Genomic DNA, 6,000 nt, shown 5'->3' with positions numbered 1-6,000 from the left:
CCAGATGGTGTTAATAATTTAATCATCTTCTATGTGCTACATAGGAGAACTGATTGCTATGCTATGTTAATGCTAGCTAAAATATCATTGAAACAAGGTTGTTGTTTTTTTTTGTTGTTTGTTTGTTTGTTTGTTTTGTAAAGAAAATGCCCGAAGAAAGAAGTAAAGGGAGATATTCAAGACGTAAAACTGTTGTTAGCAGTCAGAGGAGTTAGACTGGAGGTGAAGCTAAACTTTTATTGAAGGGGTGGCACAAGTGTGGCCAAGGCTTTTTCACTAAAGGAAACTTCTTTTTTTTTTTCAAATATTTTACCTAAAGGCTGATTTATAGTTAATGAGAAGGCTCAAGCTAGAGTCTCGCTGGCACAGGTGTGTGACAAAAATGGCATATTCCCTCTCACCATCCACTGAAACCCCGTCTTGTGCCGCAGTCAGAACTAGTTCTCAGCGGGGTATGCGACCAGCATTGTGTGATGAGGCAGAACTTTGCGTGCCTGTTTGTGTAAAGTTGCTACAGTGAGCTGATCTCTGAGAGTAGTGTCTGCTGAGGAGACGCTGGCCGAGGCTGTGAGAAAATACAGCCAACACTGTTCCATTATAAAGAAAGTCAAATAAAAGTTATAGAGACAGTAAAAGGTGGGAGGGAGTGCTCTTCAGCAGGGCAGCATTGAGGCATATTCCTGAACTATCTGTTGAAAATGGTGGCGTCATTTTTGTGACAACTTTACAAAATAGCACTTCTCTTCGTTTAATAACAGAAATACCAGATCTTCCTCCACCAACTTCATCATCAACTGAAAATAAATGTCCACTCAGAAAACCGTGCTGTCTGTGTTGTTTGTCCATGACAAGTGCTGCAGTGGGAGGACTTATCAGGGTTTCTCCTCCAAGGTTTGAGTATAAAATGTCCATAAGAAAAATACTGCAAGATTTGACATTTTACATCTTTTTGAAGAATAGTCAGACTTAAGGATCTTACCATATTGACAATTTTCATAACCCCTTATCAAACTATATTCTCTCTTCTACTGTAATTGTGCATCTTTCAGTGCCACATGCAATGATTTGTTAATCAAATGAGGAGGCACCTGGAATGGTCAGTCAAGATCCAGGGGTGGCAAGGATCACCTGGGCCACCCATGTGGTTCCACTCCTGAAGATGACACACACCTCAATGTGGATTGTGGTATTGAGTGAATCCAAATATAACAGGAAATATATATATAAAGTTTGATTTAATATGATAAAGCTAAAATAAAAAGCTATAAAAGAAAATAGTCTTCTTGAATTATGGAGTATTTCACCTCAAGATGGAGGACTAATATATATATATATATATATATATATATAAAACATTTTGTGGGGGGTGGGGAGTGATTACTGTATTTTTCGCTGTATAAGTTGCGTTTTTTTGCATAATTTGCATGCCCTGCAACTTATAGGCCGACGTATTTATGGATATTTTCCCATACGTATAAACCAATTTTTGGCTGAGATATGACCGTTTACATTCATTCAGACTGAAAAAAAATTGAGCACTACCGTTTTAAGCCACTAGATGGTGGCAGAGTAGTAAGGCATGCCATTGCATCATGTAATAGGTAAAAGTGGATATAATGACAAATTCAAAAAAGTTCAAGACAAAAACAACTGGACTTTATTTATTATACTTTACTTTATACTTTAATATTTTAGTCTTGAACTTTTTTGAATTTACCATGTCCTGGATGACTGAGAATTTTCACCAGCTATTAATGACACAGTCGGCTTGCCGTAAACTTCCACCTTCGTTCTGCTCGCTGCTTGGAGCAACGGTCAAACCAGTTTCATTTTGCTGCACCACCCCGGCAAAATGTAGCAAATTTGACCATTAAAGTGCTTTTATTAAGTAAAAGTTCAACTGAGACACACCTTTGCTATAATTTCAAGCAAACAAATAATTGTTTTAGGTGCTTTTCTCATTAAATTTCGAAAAAATGTGCAGCGTTCCTCCTTCTTTTTTCCTCCCTGTCTGCGCGCTCCTGGAAGCACCGAGGCAGCGAATACTTTTAAAATACAGCTGATTTGACTGTCAAAGTGCATTTATTAAGCAAAAGTTAGACTGAGACACACCTTTATTATAATTATGGGCAAACAATTGTTTTTAGGTGTTAATCTGGTTAAATTTGCACAGCGACTCGTCTCGTGCACGAGCTTACGTCTGTGTATCGGGTTTTGAAATACAGCTTATTTGACCGTCAACGTGCATTTATTAAGCAAAAGTTAGACTGAGGCGCACCTTTACTATAATTTCGAGCAAACAAATAATTGTTTTTAAGTGTTAATCTTGTTTAATTGTTGTAAAAGTTCTCCCGTGCACGCTCCCACGGCTGCCATTTGGCAGCCCATTGATTTTTGGCACAACACCAGCCCACATTTCCGGGTTGTCAGCAGTGACGCGAATCAAACACGACACGTTAGCGGTGACGCATAATAGATGCAACGTATACGGTGAAGCGACATATTTGTGGATTTTTCCACTTTTTAGACAAATATGGACTGATGCTGATGACTGATGGTTCTTTTGTACAGCACTTTGGTTGGCCTTGTTGCTGTTTTAAGTGCTATATAAATAAATTGGTATGGTATGGTATGGTATGATGCAATTTATAGGGCGGTGCGACGTATATGGCGGAATATACAGTAGTCAGTATTACTGTAGTTTGCTTAAAGGTAGCCTAATATTTTCCCACAATGCATTGTATATTAACAGCAGGATGAAAATAGGAAATATGATGATGAAAACGTAATTTCACTATGAAATCAACAACTCTATAGTAACATACTTTATGGTGCATCAATAATAAAGAACTGTTGAAAAATAAAGCTGTAACTTTACTGTTACTACTATAAAATCATTTAATGTTTCAATTTTTTTGTGTCTTTTCTGACCCTGTGTGCATTTTTTTGGTTATTAAATAAAATAGGAAAAGAAAAATAGATTAAAAACATACTTCACATTTAACTTTTTTGACATTAGAAGAGAAAGCCAAATAAGTGATTATAGTTTTAACAAATTGTTATCCTTTAGAATGATAAGACACAAAACATTTGTTTAGGTTGTTATTACTAAAAATGCAGATTTTCTGAGGCGTCCAATAAACTTTGCAATGCCTGGTCTTTCTACACAATGTGTGCTCAACTAGCACATTGGAAGTAAAAGTGAGCGGCAGATGCAGAGGCAGAGGCATTAGCACTTAAAGCCACCGTGAGCATTCATATAGCATACAGCGTGTCTGATAATCCCATGAAACAGAAGGCCAGTGGGTCTCCCTTTGAACCGCAGGGCATTCAACATAAAGAACAGGGAAACATCTCCACACCCCTTTGTGGTCACCAGCATTTCATTTGCAATCTAAATCTAAAACACGGGGTGTTCGAGAGTCACATCAAAGAGCTTTTTGATAGCTCGGATGGAGCACAGACTTGAAATAAAATGGCTAATTACTAGTGTTGATTAGTAGGCCATGTAAGCCACAGACTAATTGGATTGCACAATGAGGAACTGCTTTTGTTTTCTGCGCATCCTAATGAATCCTCGTTTTTTTCCCCTTTCTCTCGTCACAAAGGCTGAAATGTTAAAGCAATTTTTTTGTGATTGCCGCAATGAGATTGTGCACCAGCATTCAAAGAAGAGCTTTAAAGTTTTGTTATTTGATCAAAACTAGGTGTCTTATTTTATCATCAATACAAAATGTTAAATCTGAGTCAAAAGAATAATCAAAGTTTTCTTGTCTTCTCAGAGAATAAATGATTAACTTATTTATTCAGGTTTCCCTTCTTTTTTTTTTTTTTAATCTGTAGCGGAGGTTAAAAAAAATTACAATAAACATCTGCTTGTTATGCAAATAAATTATGTCTTGTTCTCCATTTTCCAAAATACTCCATTACTAACAAAACAATGTTGATACCATTTGACTTTACTAAGTTCCCTATGGATCAGATACTGTATGTGGCAATATGAAATGTAAGGTGTGATCATTTCTGTGAAGGAATATGCTGCAGCATTTTAGACCGGCTGGCAGCAATACTGAAAACTGTGACTGATACCAGTATAACGCACATGATTATAAGCAAAAGTAAACAAAAGTGTAGATGTCTTAAGCTTAACTTTATGGTTGACTTAAGTATCATATCTAAAGTTTGAATCAGGTATAACATGTTTCTAATTTTGCATTTAAATAGAGAATAGAAGGAACACAAGGAATGATCCTTGTGGTACACCACAACTCACCACATCCATGAAATAGAACAGCTGCAATAATTAGTATATGGAATAAAACTTTAATATTGTACTGCTTAATCACGTCAGTTAGAATTTCTTCTGGCAGCACATGACAGCCATCTTGTGTATTTATTTATTTATTTATTTATTGTGTGCTCATGTGAACCGGCTAACAGAAACATAAAGTGATGTATCTGATGATCCAAACTGAATGAGCAGCTAAATTTGTTTTGAACCAAATGATGTCCTGTCGGTGATTTTTTTCCCCTTCTTCTTTCGGCTGCTCCCTTCTTCAGAGGTCACCATAGCACAAAGACTTGACAATTGTTTTTAGGCCAGATGCTCTTCCTGACACAACCACAGACAACCGAGCTACCATACTGCCTCTGTGTGGAGCAGAGAGCTGCCATCCAGGGCACCCAAGGGAGCAGATGGTGGTTCAGGGCCCAGAGTGGGGGAAATGAAGATGGAGGCAGGTTTGGCTGTTTGACCTTTCCCACCCACATTTTGATGTTGTCAGTCCGGGGAGTTGAACTGGTGACCTTCCAATCACATACCCACCTTTTCTAACCACTACACCACCACTTCCCATGTACCTATATATCCTGTACCACTGAATAAAGTTTAATAAAAACTTCCAGAAAATAATCACTGGATGTACATCTTCAAATGATTACGTTTTAGAGTCAAGTCGATTAAAAAATGGCTGCCAAAATCATCCATCCATTATGTTTACCCATAGACATTATATATGCATCCCGGTAGGGTCGCTGATGCCTGTATCCGGTGGAAGAGGCGGGGTACACCGAAAGCACAGCTGTCAACAAAAATGTCCTGAGTTCACTCAGTTTATACAGATACTGACCTACCATGTTTTGTGGTAGTAGCTGAGACGGATCCCCAATACATACTCTGAACGCAACACCTTTGTTTAAAAATCTTCCATAGGAGTACATTTTGTCTATCAACAAAGTAGCTGGATACATTTTTTATGAAACTTTCACAAAACAATCATTAGATGTACTTCCACATCTTATTAACTTTTGGAGTAAACCCAATTCAAGATGGCTACCTCCAGCAAACTGACTGTAAAGAACAAAAAATACCTTTAATTCAGTCAATTTTGCAGATATTGTGCTAAATGTTGTCGTGGCAGTAAATTTCAGTCATACGCAACATATACTCTAAGTGTTACGTACTGCGTGAGATCTTCGCTTAAAACTTTAGCATTAACTGTTGAAGTGAACCCTGTTTGTCTGTTAGCAAAATATATCACGAACCACTGGCCAGATATAAATGAAACTTTTAGAAAGTTATCAATGAATGTAGCTCTACAACTGATAACTTTTTCAAATCGGCCAATTCAAACTGGTCGCCAAAGCTGATCAGAATTAATCAACACATAAAATGGCAGTAACTCTATAAATCTACAGAAATTCAGCTGGAAAGTTGGTGTGATGGTAGCTGAGAGTCATTCACGACACATACTCTGAGGGCGTGGCATGAGATTGAACAAATTATTTTCAAGGTTTGACCAAAACAGCTGGAACTGGTCATGATGTGCGATAGGCTACTCGAATAAATGCATATCACCTGCTATCTCCTTGCGTTATGCGGTTATGCATAACTGCTCATATAATTATTTGCTAAATGAACATTTCTAAATAGATGAATAAGAATATATGTTGATGAATCCATTTTTATATTTCACCCCTATGTGTTCATTTTTATTATCA

This window comes from Nematolebias whitei, chromosome 4 (assembly GCF_014905685.2).
Source record: "Nematolebias whitei isolate Nwh7 chromosome 4, NemWhi1, whole genome shotgun sequence".
NCBI lineage: Eukaryota > Metazoa > Chordata > Actinopteri > Cyprinodontiformes > Rivulidae > Nematolebias > Nematolebias whitei.
The sequence above is the reverse complement of the archived record's forward strand: the minus strand, read 5'-3'. Positions refer to the sequence as shown.